Source organism: Bactrocera oleae, chromosome 6 (genome assembly GCF_042242935.1).
Source record: "Bactrocera oleae isolate idBacOlea1 chromosome 6, idBacOlea1, whole genome shotgun sequence".
Lineage (NCBI taxonomy): Eukaryota > Metazoa > Arthropoda > Insecta > Diptera > Tephritidae > Bactrocera > Bactrocera oleae.
This window is the reverse complement of record NC_091540.1, coordinates 20538765-20553610: the sequence shown is the minus strand read 5'-3', so window position 1 is coordinate 20553610 and position 14846 is coordinate 20538765. Positions and strand designations below refer to the sequence as shown.

General features: G+C 35.0%; 2 long non-coding RNA genes across 2 annotated transcripts; one reads left to right on the top strand and one right to left on the bottom strand.

Moving 5' to 3' along the window:
* Positions 1-227: 227 nt before the first annotated feature.
* Positions 228-3304, top strand: LOC106615836 (uncharacterized). The gene is made up of 3 exons (XR_001330659.3): positions 228-1292; positions 1365-1579; positions 1660-3304. It is a non-coding gene; the product is annotated as an uncharacterized lncRNA (long non-coding RNA).
* Positions 3305-10693: 7389 nt separating this feature from the next.
* On the bottom strand, positions 10694-11895 carry LOC118680509 (uncharacterized). The gene is made up of 2 exons (XR_004976052.2): positions 11647-11895; positions 10694-11382 (listed from the first exon to the last, which is right to left on the bottom strand). It is a non-coding gene; the product is annotated as an uncharacterized lncRNA (long non-coding RNA).
* Positions 11896-14846: the final 2951 nt, after the last annotated feature.

Sequence of the window (14846 nt, the reverse complement as noted above, 5' to 3'; positions counted from 1 at the left end):
AACGTAACTGAAGCATTAAACACGAAGCGAAGAAACGAAGGGGTATGCCACGCTTTACTTTCAATGCTTTCTAAAAATGGCGCCTGTTGCTTGAAAACGCGTAAAAGATGAGAGTTGCCCAAAATTTAGCTTGTCTTCGCGGAGAAAACTTTTTATGTGAACATACTCATATAAAAGCGTACATCGAACTTTTCTCGCTTCTGTCGCTTGTGCTCGGTTGACAGGCTTTGTACTAGACGAAACAGTTCGTAGCGTTCGGTTTAAAATGAATTGCAAATGTTCAAAAAATTAATTTTGTTATCTATTTTTGTAAATAATTTGCAAATAGGAAAAATATAAATAGTAGAAATATATTAGAAAAGGGTGAAAAGGAAAAAAAACTAGCTAATCCAAAATATTTTTGTGCACCGCGTCCATGTAGAAAGTTTTCCGACTCAATTTGTGTCCCTAGTGTGAATGCAATGAGCGACACCAAAAGAGTATTTGCCGTCCGTGTGTGAACTTGATTGCATACAACAATGGAACATTTATTACTTTGAACACAAAGACGACTGCACGTCAGTGTCGTTGGCTGTGTGTTTAGCATTTATTGGGGCTTAGGTAAAAATAAAGTTGGAACCCTTGGATTCAATTTTGTTTACAGTTAAGCTGATATATGGAGACTGTTGTTAACTTTAACTGCCTTTGATCAAGGACAGCATATCTCCATGCACAGTTTGGTAACTTCCGCGATGATGTGATGAAATAACTACAAGTTGTTCATTCAATTATAATATTTCAATAGCTATAGTCGTCTGCACAGTTATAAAGTAAATAAGCAGTTACCATACTGAAGTAGTATAGTAAAAGCGGCATTTAATACTTTTTGTTTTTTTCCGAAATATGTAATATGGGACATTTAAAATAAAATTCGTGAAACTTTCGTTCAATTTGTTTTGATTGTTTGTTTTATGATTTATCTGGAGTTACAGAAATTTCTGAAAATTAAAAGAGAGAAAATAACCTCAAGTTGTTTGAAAAGTTTGATAAATACTTATTGTTGTATTCTATGACGTCTGTTTAACATCAAGGGATTTGTATAAAAAAAATAAGTTCTTAGAAAAAGCACGATTGGGAAAAAATTATAATTATAAAGGTTGGTATATTCCCTAGAATGTCGATTTGATAAGAAAACAAAGAATAGTGGCATACAAAATTGTGTTGCCAGATGAGTTGGGCTTGACGTGAGGTGTATAGAATATCGCAATATATTGCGAAAGATTAAAAAAAGCTAAACATTTCTTTGCAACCAGGTAAGTAACGTGTCGTTAAGTGAATTAAGTTCTCCAGGTTATAAACTTGATTAAATAGGTTTTGATTGTTAGGCTTCTTTTATCCATTATTTATTTCAAAAACGACCACAAATTTTAAGTGGGATTAAAGTCGGACGACTAATACGTCAATCACCCAGGTGAACCTATATCACGCGATTTCAACCACGGCAGTTACCGGGAGTAGGTTCGTATCAGATAACCTGGACATCATACTTGTGCGGGAACCATATGTATACAAAACCGAGGTAGGAGCCATCAATATAAAGGTAATCTGAAGTCTCTTTAGCGAGAAATCAAGAACTGAAAGTAGTCTTACTAAACAGTATTGAATACTTTTCTATTTCAGAGTTTCTAACGCAGGCGTGCAGGCCAAGTATGAAAGCAGAATGGACTTTACCCTGGAGAGTCATCGTTTGCGCCAACCGTGGAACCGTGGTTTACTGCAGGAAAAACAGGCTTCTACTAATTCTAGCGTGCGATGCCAACGCACACCATACAGTATGTGACAGCTTTAACTGCGGCGCACGGGGCGAGTCTCTTTTTAAATATATTTTGAGTAGAAACCTAAATGTAGAAAACGTTGGGTGCATTCCAACTTTTATAACGAGCCTAAGGAAGGAGTAGTTGACATTACCTTGAATAACGACCATGCGATGGGACTGATCTTGCGTTGAAGGTGTCGACATAGTCCTTCGTGTCCGATCACTATACCATAAGGTTCGCATTTGGAGTTGAGGTCAAGAACCCCCTCCAGGACATTGCAGCTGCCCGTTGAAAATGATTACCCGTGGCGGACCAAAATACTCTCTATCCTCAGGAAATCGGTTCGTACGTTTTTCAACATTAATTCTAGGAGTTTTCAACAACCTTTAAGTTATTTTTTAAAACCAAATGGCAATTAAAAATGTGGCTCTTTGAGAATTGTCCCAGCGACAAATTGACGAATACAATAAGATTTTTAGTTGTAATATTTTGTAAAACTATACACTTATGTACATACATATTATATAAATGATTATATTTCCTAATCATATTTATTTATTCTTCTTTTAACGATATGTTCACATGAATTTTCAGGGGCATATGCTGTTTTACCCACGCACCATCAGTCAAACTAAAGGTCTGTCTAAGATTAAGATCTCAAAGGGCAAATGCCAGCGGAGAAAATTTACATACGGCGCTATTAAAGCTAATTCTCGTTAAATATTTATTTCCGAAGCCGAGTAAATTGCTTGACAGTTAAGCCGAAGGAAGACAGAAAAGTTGCCCCTATATTTACTTTTCTGCTTGGAAAAGTTACTCTTATTTTAGAATTTTAGTTGTATGACCAAGTTGAGGGATGAATTTTTTGACGTGAGGATTGACAGTTGGAGTCTTAAATAAATTAGATGATTGGCTCCATACGCATAAGACAATAACAAGGGAAGTAAAGCGCACTACGACATCGGATTAAATATCGGCGTGGCGGTCTAAAAATGAAAATAAAAAATTTAATCCAAACAAACGTAAATTTACTTTTATTGATGGAAAAAGACGAATTTCAGTTATTTGCATAAATTTGTAAGGCAAAAATACTCTGCTAGCGGGTCATTTGGTTTACGTTGTTACGAATCGAGATATTCAAAACAATACAAATAGTATAATAACTTTGACCAAATTTATGTATTTAATTTAAAATTTATATTTAGAAATGTTGCCTTAGAATTCAATTTCATTAGTCAACGAAAACATGAATGGATTCCATAACTGATGTCTTTTAGTATACTTATAGTAATCTTCGTGTAGGCGATATTTATATCAAAATTAAATGAGTCTGTTATATAAACTTGAACAAAGGAGCTAAATATGTATATGAGGTATAAGTTAACCAATGCATCGGAAATAATTATGGTATATTAGAGATATAAGGTTTAGACCAAGGTCTACCATAAGCAACATAATTTTTAAGAAAATTTGTAAACTTAACTTCATTCAAACATTATACATTTTTACTAAATTAAACGGTTTAACATAAGATGAAAACAATTTTAAATTCCATCTAATTCTTTTACTTTACGGTATATATATAAACCAAACACCAATGAAGGCATCGGAATAAAAATTAAAATGTGAATGTATGCCATTGCTTACCCAAATATGGTCGTAATCGTACAATAAATTTTTAAACCCCCAATCTACCGAATATGTGGACCTTGGTACCTATGTGTGACTTTATGCCAAATATATCGATCAGATATGAGAATAAACTAATCGAAACAATAGTTTTCTTATCCCTCATATATCTCATATACAAATTTTCGAACATCCAGTCGTTTATCGGTAAATTTTTTGTTGCCTTTATAAAACTTGAAAAGCGTCTTTTTTTATAAACCTTTGTACTACAAAATGTTGCGAAAGAATTCAACATACTTAACCCACCGAACTCGTTAATGAATTACAACCATATTTTGTCATATTATTAATGTATATCATAGGCCACAGGCTCAGTTTAGCGTGCCCATGGTATATCTATATGTATAATAGTATAATATATGAGAGCTAAAATAATTTTGGTAAGATATTATCATTAAAATAACTAACAAATTATCGTAAATTGTAGATTAGGTATATTGACTGCAACTGCACTTTATTATTGGAAATTATTCTCTCCTCCTAAGAATTAAATATAAATTATTATAACTCACAATTAAGCGATACTTTCGGTAAAAAGTCAGGCTTGGAAAATGATCCGACATTTTTTATTGGTTATATGGTACACCTTAAAGGCATTATTCATGTAAAGTTTTATTTCGATAACCTTATTGGGTCTCGATTTATATACTGTAAAGTAAAAGACATAAAAAACTAATTTTATATTTTGATACATGAAAAGTAGGCCTGGTTGTTGTTCGATTTGGCCCATTTTCACAATGCAACATAAGAATAATGGCATATGCATGAAATAATGTTATGTACCAAATTTGGTTAAAATCGAGCAAGTAGTTTCTGAGATATGGGATTTTACCTTTGTGAGCAGTGTCATTGTCCAATTTTGACGTCGGCCAATCGTCATTCTGATCATTTATACAAGTATATATTATATATAAACCTCTGTATCTATCTTGAATAAGTTTAAATGGTACAAGCAACAGTTATTTTTGTGCACAAAAGCGTTATACTCCGTAGGAACATGTTGCGAGAATATAAAAATATTGAAAATATTTTAGACTTTGGCAAAGTGATAATCATTGTTGTTGTAACGATTACAAGCCCGAAAACAATTTTACACTTCAGCGGATGTTATGTTGTTTGCAGCATGCAAAAACCCGACAAACTTTGCACACCAGGCGGCAATTGTCATAGGAAGCAGCAGTAACAAGCGCCGTAATAAAGAATATAATGGCATCAAAAAAATTTCATAAAAAAGGAAAGAAAAGTCGGTAGCCGCGACAAATATTCAAATTAGAATGTCAATTTAATCTCCGCATCACCGTATTGTGCCTAAACAATAGCGTAATATGAAAAAGGATGAAAAGGGTTGTTTCAGAATCTTCGAGCTGCCTTTGGGTAAACTCGACCTCGTACTCATATAAGACACATTTGTGCAGATGTAAGGATGTATGTTATTTAAAAACACCTATCATTTTGATGGGATAAATCACGAAATTGGTCATATACAACGATTCTTTTTCCTGTGCCGAATCTTGTAAAGCCACATAAGTTAATAAAGATGACAACGACTTCCGATAAACAGTACAAAAATAAAAACTATCCAGAAAGCAACTTTTTTTTTTAACACAAAAATTTCCTGACAAAAAATGGCATAGTCTGGAAAAAATCAAATTCATGTAATAGGATTTCTTTCCATTTACTAAAAATTACACAACCGAAATGTGTAATATATATAATATTATAGGTCGTAGGCTCACTTAGTGTCATTACTATATTTCGCTTCCTGTCTGAATTATTTATACTAAAAGCAACCTTATTAACTCACATAAGAAATAGGTGATATAAACTCAACCAAAGAGGCTAAATTTAATATTATTTATTCGGTATATGAGGAAAAGTATTAAAGATATAAAATTAGACCAACATTAAGACCAATTTCATTCAGATATTCGATGGCCTGTCGAAATATTGAACCGAATTTGGGTACGAGGTGGCTTTGTATATTATAAAGTAAAAGAATTAGAAAAAAGTAGGCGTGGTTTTAGCAGTTTTTTTTCCTGTTTTCACACCGTAATATAAGATTGTTACGGCAATATTACGCACCAAATTTGGTTCAAATCGTTCTAGTAGTTCCTGAGGCATTAATTTTCACTTAAAAGTGGGCGGTACTACACCCATTGTCCAATATTAAATCTGAGTCTCACTGCAGCTCTTCCGGCTTATTTAATTACTAAATTATTGCATTTTTAGTAATTTTCAACCTAACCGGTATTTGGAGAGTGCGCGTGGTTATCATCCGATTTCATCCCTTTTCACTCTGTCCGGGAAATGGCTAGAAACGTTTTTTCCCAGTAAGTTTGGTTAATTTAGCTTTAATGGTTTGTGAAGTATGTACTTGAAACCTATTAGGTAGCCGAACCACATCCGGGACGAACAGACAGTTACTTGGAATTGAATTCGACGCGTCATGCTGATCGTTTATACATATGTATATATGTAACTCAATATCTATCTCGATTAATTTTAGGTGTTACAAACAAACGTTAGTTGAACTAAACTATAATATTTAATATGTAGCAACATAGTTTGAACAAAAAATATATATCTGTCGTGTAAATAGAATTCTCCCTTACAATGTCTCTTAATAAATTATTAAGCTCAAGGCTCACTTAGTGGCATTATCCTCTGGGTTCTTCGGCCAGGTGATAATTACTTTTACAGATCCGGATGGAATGAATTAAATGTTCAGTGATTATTTTGACAAAAGAATTTAAGCGAACTCATTCTCCCAGCAAATGGCAATGCTTTTTTTCTTACTTTTTGGCTTCCTCACTCCCGTTTACTTCAAATGAAATCAGTTCCTTTTGTTTGTCATCGCCTACTAATAAGTGGGCGTGTCATAAGCTAGAATTGGACGCAGTCGGAACATGGACACGTGTCAGTCGCGCAATGAAGTCAACAACAACAAATCGTGATCAACTATTCAAGAGCAGTAAAACCGCCATTTCAGCCACCAAAGTCGTGGCGATAACCGAGCGATGCTTGCCTAAATCATTTGCGTCAATTTTAACGCTTCCCTTTAATTTCAAATATTCTCAAAGGGCCGCCAGTCTCCTTGAAGCGTATATGCATGCATATATAGTATTCGCTGGCGCACCCACCGCGCCTTAAACGGCACCCTAAAGCGAAGCATTTAAATAAACATACTTTCGCATTTGTGAACTTAACTCAACAACGCTGGCGCGTGTTGCCAATGATTTCTACTCAATCACTTCCGCTTCGGTGCATTTCAACTTCATGACTTTGTTGAAACACAGCTTCTCGTTTAAATCACTTTATAACATAAAACTCTTCGACAAACATTTTGTCACCGTTGTTTTGACTACTTAGCAGCGTGACGTGTAATACTAATCGTTCGCAAATGATGGCATGCAACCCGATGTATGGGCATTGATTGAGAGAATTAAATATACCATTTCTATATAATTTAATAAAAACTCTGAATTCCGAATGCTAGGTTACAAAACCTTGCCATTTTTTCATCGATCAAGCTCTTCTGTTCTCGTTGTCGATAGAAAACAAGAAACACCTTAACTTGAGATGCACCGCAGCAATGAAACCCTTCACAAATACAAGAGATTCTATACAATATCTTTATGGGTTAGTTTGTATGGCAGCCATATGCTATGGTGCTCCAATAGCGGCGATTCCGACAAATGAGCAGCTTCTTGGGGAGTAAAGGACGGGTGCGAATTTCAGATCGATATCTTAAACAATGAGGGACTAGTTCGCGTATACACAGACAGGCGAAAAACTTAATATGCCGTGTTCAGAGTAAGACAAAGAAAGAAGGTCTTAGTTTAGGTGTAATCGAAAATGTTATGTCTCGCAATGTGCACGGCGGGAGAAATAGATTATCACCTAGATAGAGATTTTTAACACAACCAGTATCCATTTTCAGAGAGTATAAGGAGAAGTAAAAAGAACTTGTTGTTATCAAGTTTGAACGATTTAGCTTTAGTGGTGTGTGAGATTATGGTACATATACTTTAAACCTATTAGGTGACAGGACCATGCCCACTTTTTAAGAAGTTCTAAACCACAGATGCCCATTTATACTTTGATGCTCTTATTAACAAAAATTAACAATTTAACGTATATAAGTATCTTCCAAACGATTCGAACTATATGACAAAAATTTCCGCCCGCTCCCCTTATAACGGTTTTGTTAAAAACTACTAAACTGCGATAAATCAATAACGAAATGCGTCAGAAACATTAAATTTTACATCAAGGATCATACAAGAGAGATTTATGAGAGCCGATGTCAAAATTGGACGATGGGCATGGCACCGCCCACATTTAGGTGAAATCACATGTATCCAAACCTACCCCACCAATTTCAAACAAATTTGGTACATAAAATTATTTTGACATTCCCATGTAAAAGTGTGAAAATGGGCGAAATCGTACAGTTACCATGCCTACCTCCCATATAACACAACTTTAAATTCCATCTGATTTTTTCACTTTTCTACGAATCAAGCTCTAATTAATATATCGACATACAAATTTGTACGAATATTTCCTTTAAGGTATACCATCTCATTTCTAAACATTATCGATATCGGACCATAACTATTCAAGCCTCCAGATACCGGAAATATGGCCCCAGAGTCTATGGCTGACTTTTTGCCGAAAATATCGGTCAATCTGTTAGATATACAAGTATAATTGAAATTAGAGAAAATTGTTTTTATAATAATATACCTTTGTATTGGATCAGTATTTCCCTTAGCCCCCATATACCTAATATAAAGATTTTCGAACTTCCAGTTGACTTTAACTACATAAATCGGCCAAGGTGCTAGTTATTTTGATGAAATGTTTTTCGAATAATAGTGTATCTATGTGTCCCAAATAGATAAAAACGAGCGGAAACTTGCCATAGCTCACATATAACTGACACTCACGATTTTGAAACGTCCGGCTGATTTGACTTCATATATATGTTTATATTGTATTTATATATGTATTTATAAAATTGCTTGAAAATAAGATCTCGAGTATACCTGAGCAATGTCGAAAATGATTGCAATCAGCCCTTCCATTTCTCTGCCCCCAATGATTTTAGTATAATTTTCGCTGATGTTAAGTAAAATAGTAAAGTAATAAAACTTAGTGGGTCTATGACCTTCAAACAAGTTACTAAGATACACAATTTGATTATTACCCAATTCACCATCGTCAAACAATGAAGTTGAACCTTTTCGCTACAATTCTGAATACAAAGTTTTGCCAACATCTGAAGGTATTTTCCCGGCTTTGATCCTTGCAAGTTGCAAGAGAATGAAATATTCGATTACACCCAAACTTAGCCCTTCCTTACTTGTTTTACATAAGTTATTTTAAATACCTATATTGAAAATTTCTTGAGAAATATTGTTGTCAACTTCTACATTCCGTAAATAGACCGGGAGTAGCGTTATGTTGCAATTTGCCTTAACAGTTCGTCAAACTTATCAACTGCACCGTCAGGTGTTTAGGCATGATTGTGAACACACTATGTAACTCGCGTTGTCGGATCATCTAGTATCATCTAGTATATATAAATATAATCAACTGACCGACGAAATCCATCCCTAATGGTTCCTGTATGGTATATTTATGCAAGTAAGTAGCTGTGCGCAATGCACTCATATCCATTCAACTTGGATACATTGCCTATATCATTGCTTCTGTTGATACTTTATTTATTACATATTAATAAATCGCATAATAATGAAGTGACAAACGTTACAAATCAAAACACACGCCACGCGCCGTTGCTACTTTAGCTGTCGCAATCTCTGCTGGTAGCCTTCTGCTCAATGAGCGCCAGCCACCACCACCTCATGCGAGCATACTCCCATATGGACTTCTAAGTTACTTCTACGAATAATCGGTACTACGCTTGTTATGATTTTTTAACGAACGAAGTTTGTCCATCTCATAAATTACAGAGATGATTGCGCGATGACATTAAGCTAGCGGCAGATTTTTGACAGTCAATCCCACCCTTACGCTTCGAGTCCTAAGCGTTAACATTCCGCACATTCGCACATGTTTGAGCCCTATTTTTAAGATGATAATACGAAATGGGTGTGCTTTTGTCAACCGCAACGGAACCAGTCATGATTTTCTTTTTTCAGATCTTTAATGAAATCGTTTCGATAGATGCTGGTAATTACCATTTTTTTCCTAATACACATATACCGAGGCATATGTTCACATGTATTGTACATATATACATATGTAAGCGTGAATGTAAAAAAATGGTAATGCCCCAAACTGACATGTAAGACTTCTAAGTTAAATCATAGCAACATAAAGATTATGCAAGCAGTATCAATATTCTAGATTAAGCTAATTGCCTTCGGTTTTTCGACTGAGAATAACATTTTAGATATATAAAGAAAAACGAATTCTCTTTTATACTTACTTTAGAAACTCACACATAGCATCCCAAGAAACGACTTCTTCTAAGTCTATAGTTTAGTTTTTTACAATATATCAGTATATCGCTGTGAACTCGCTCTTGCTTTTAGCGCTTCACTGACAAATTAAGTGTCTATTATATGATCTTTTTTTCTATATTATAGCAGAATAGAACTAATCAGAGTTTAACAATGTACCTATAGTCTGTTGAGTCACCCCTTTACGCAAAGCTCCAAAACTCTAATAAATTCGTGAATTGTGCTCTCTTCACGATGACTAATTTCTTTTTGGAAAATGCTTGAAAAAATACCTCTACTGACCCTTTATGTTCATGACAACGTCTTAATTCGCCACTGAATTGTAATATCTCTAAGGATACATCTGAACTTAAGGGTCACACCTAGTGTGAAATTTTTAAAAATCGATAACTGAAATAGTTTTTAAGTTACAGTCATTTATAGGGTAGCCGCTCAGTTCGATCCGGTACACCAGTTCATTTTTACACGCGTATTTAACCAAACAATATTTTTCGAATTTGTTGCAGGGATAACTCGAAGACAAATAATTAAATCATCATGAAATTCTGTATATTCGACATACAATGACGGAATCGGTTTTTTGATCTGATCAAAATAAAATAGTTGGCTAGCCAAAAGTGACCGAAATTTTGGGCGAATTTCAAAGTTTTTTTAAAAACGCTGCCATTTTCTCAAATTAAAATTTTTTTATCGTAAGTCATTGTACGGAGAATATCTTCTAGTTTAACAAGATTTTTTTATTTTTAGGTTCCATCCACAGAAAAGACCGGAATCACAGCACTGCAGCAGTGGAAGATCTTTTTTAGCGCCATCGGAGATCTCGTATAACTCAAAAACTAATTATTTTTCTACCCCAATGGTGGTTGCAGTTATCCCAGTACGAAGTAGTGCTGTAATAAAATTCGCATTAGCGCTGTACGTATCTGTTGTTGTTGTAACAGCTTTTTTAATGCAGTAGTGCTGAGAAGATGCCGCCAGTTTCGTTGTTTGAAGCTACCACCGAATGGTATGGTTTATGTTCTTCTTTTGGTCTGTCTTCTGTGCTAGTTGTTTAAGCCCCGTCGACTAATCCAATCCCCGTCATGGCCGCCGCTGTTCGTGTTGACGGGCTGTTTTCGCAAAATATCCTTAAAATCTCTTTTTCCAACCAAATATTTTTATTGTAGGATGTTAGATTAGAACTGTAAGCCTCCCAGTCATCCCCAAAAAAGTTGTGGTCAAAAGGTTGTGCACTGATTTCCCGATTATTTTCTGGACCCCATTAGATAGTGGCATTACCGGTTTCGTCTCTTTATTTTAGCCGCATTTGTTAGGAGGTCTTAACCAGGTAGTATGGTGCCTATCGATACACCGATCACTTCTCCAGCAAGATTTTTTTATTGTATGCATCCTTTTCTTGCGACCTGCACGTTTAGTCGGGGGTTGAGGTTTATGTTTTCTAAGAGGAAGTAAAGGTCAGCCCGCCAGAGTCCCATAATGTAGTAAAACCAGCGCAGTATAGTTCGATTGTGCTATGAGCACTGAATACCACAAATTTTTTCAAAAGCTATAGCTTTGGAGCTTCTTAGATCAAAATGGCAAAATATTACCATTAATGTAATAGTAGATCTATCACTCCGGAGCGCAGCCTGTTACAGACAAGTCCCTGGTGGGCTACCAACACTTACGGTCCGAGGTAAATTGTAAGAGGTCTAATGAACTCCGCCTTTCGCCAAATTCACCGGTTTCTAGTTGTAGGGGTTTTAACTCGCCACTGTCTAATTGAGGTTCACCCGGTAAGATTAAACATTTTACATTTTTTACTAATTATGAGTGCAGATGATTATTAAAAATATGACTAATTTTTTCACAAGTTTAAAACCGAATCATGTTAAAATAAACACAAAATATTTTCCGGATCTATCTCGCACTCTAATGATGACGTGATTTTGACAGCTCGTGGCGGCCATGTTTGTTCACGAATTTGTGAATTTTGTCAGTGTGTTTAGTAAGGTTTGCCTTTTCATCATGTCACGTTTCACTTTGGTACAATGTTTGGAAATTGTCTAAGATGATTACGCAAATTCACATTCTCCGAAAAATTCACAAATTCACGTTTATCGAAAAATCAACTTCTCAGATTAGACTCACCTCTGGCTTAATGGATTCGTTAACAAACAAAATTATAGCTATTGGGGTGAGTCAAATTTTTCTGTGATTCATGAAACGTAATTGCATCCCCAAAAATTTACCGTTACGATCTCTATTTCCAATCAAAGGTCTAAGCCAATCAACCAGAAATGCTCGTGGAGTTCGAAGACAACATTCAGGGCAAAATAGCCCAAATGCTGCACCGAGCCATCAAAAATCGGGATAAACCCATTTTGGCCAAATTTTTGTTTTCATTTCATTTTACTACTTAGTTTATTATCACATCGTTCTTGTTGGTATGGTCTGTATTGACATCTTTCATTAAGCTCATTAAACATAAAAATCGAATATATCAATTTTTGATCCAAAATCACATGCCGAAATAATTTCATTAATATACCTCATAGATTTACCGTTATACGTACATAGCTACGTTAGGAAAGGTATACAGGTTGGTTGAATAGTTCGGAATGAGAAAATGCGCTCGGAATGAGAAAATACTGTTTTTGGTACGAAATATAATTTTTTATTCAATATAATCTCCCTTAACTTCAATACACTTATTCCAATGATCTTCCAATAATTTTATGCCATCCCTATAATGACTTTCCGGAAGCTCTGCAAAACACCCGTCTACAGCTTTAATAGCTTCTTCATTCGACGAAAAACGATTTCCAAGAAGGAATTGTTTCAGGTTTCTGAAGAGGTAGTAGTGGCTGGAAGCCAAATCTGGTGAATATGGTGGATGCTCATGTAATTCGTACTTTAATTTGTCGAATTTTGTCTTAGTTAAAACACCTTTGTGAGCAGATGCATTGTCTTGATGAAAAATGCAAAAGAGGTTTTTTCTCACAATTTTTTTCATCCAGTTGATCCAAAAGGCTGCAATAATATTGATTGTTTTACCTTTCTGCAGAGAATCAATCAATCAAATATCTTTTGCATCCCAAAAAACTCTTGCCATAACCTTCTTTCTGATCGTTGTGACTTCACCTGCTTTGGAGCTGAACATCCAGCTTCAGTCCACTGTAAACCAGCTTAAGTCCACCGGTGGCACACTAATTAGCACACTCTTACATATTCCAATAGTACTGCTTAAAAATTGAAGATAACGGTATTTTAGGAAAATATTTTTGTTGTATATTAATAAGTTGTTATGTTGCCGTTATAAATCACGCATTACTGAAAATTTTGGGGTCGGTTTCAAAGAAGTATGCTTTTATTTCATAAAAGCTTTTGATTCAGACTGGCATTTTAATTAGCACACCGTGGCATCAGAAAAGCTTTTCGTATTTCGTTTTTAAGGTTGTGATTTTTCTCTGAGATCAGTTGTAAGTAAAATTCTTAATAGGCATCGTTGTGAGTTATTGAAAATAGGACATTCCAAGAGTTCCAGGGAAGAGCAAAGGCGCCTAATATGGAACAGGACGGGAAAAATATTACTGAAATTGCTCGTTGCATTAGAAGTTCGAGGAAAAAAATTCAAAACGCTCTCAGATAATATGAGAGATTCACTCATTGTTCGGCAAGCGCTTAAAGATCCTTTTGCAACTTTCTCGCAAATATGAGCTACAATGCAGATGGAATATGGCGTAAACATTACCAGCAGGACTGGTAGACATCGGCTTTTAGAAAACAATCTTCAGGGATGCCAATTTCTTTCAAAATTGTATATTTTTTTTACCGAACTGCTTCTAAATATGTTTATTTATTAATAAATGGAAAAAAATTAGTATTCCATGCAACAATATTTAATAAATATATTTTTATTTTTTTCTCAAATTTTAGTTTAATTTTAGTGCACATGGGAGAGTGTGCTAATTAGTGTGCCAACCCTGTATATACGTAGTTAACAAATTAGATTTAGAAAATGTATGTAAGGAAGAACATTCAACAAATATAATCAACAACAACGATATAACGATATATTTATTTTCGATGACACAATGGTTCCAATAATGGGAACAAACCCTTGGATTTTTTCAAAGAGTAAAATTTTTTTACCAATATAGGCTTGAATCACTAGTCACTATGCAATGATTCCTGACAACAGTATTTTGTGTTCAATACATTTTTTTGTCAATTATTACTAGAATGTTTCAATTGATAGCGTTTTGAATTGCCAACCCAAAACTTATTTTGTGCGGTGATATAAATCGATGGGCTCATCCCTATTAATTCTGCCACCAGTGTGTATTGTCACACAAAAAAGTGATGAAATCGCTACCACATGAAACCAGAGAACGTATATCATGATATACGTTCTCTGCTTCAACATGTTACAATGCCACTGGGGGAAATATGCATTTCACGTCTTTCTTGGTAAGGTTCTCTGCTGGAAGTACAATGTTTCCTAAACTATCAACGAAATTGTTTCCGTAATGTGTTCAACTTGCGTCTATATTCAACTTTCCAGTGGCTTTGCAATATTGTGAATGGATACCAACAATGGTGAGGAAGTGTTGAATTCACCACAATTCTCACCTAGGAACAGTTAAGAAGAATTGCTTAAATTAAAATAAACAGGCAATATAGGTATGCCAGGCGAACACGAATGCCAGAACAAAATAAAATCGAATTATGTGTTTCAATTGCAATTAGAAGAAGAGACTGCGAAAAGAGAAGAAAATTAAGAGGCTCCATGCTTCTCAAAAGTTATGGACATGGACATGTTTTTGGCTGCAATGTCGCAGATATCGACACTGTTTAAAGAGCAAGATGCAAGTAAGAACCAACA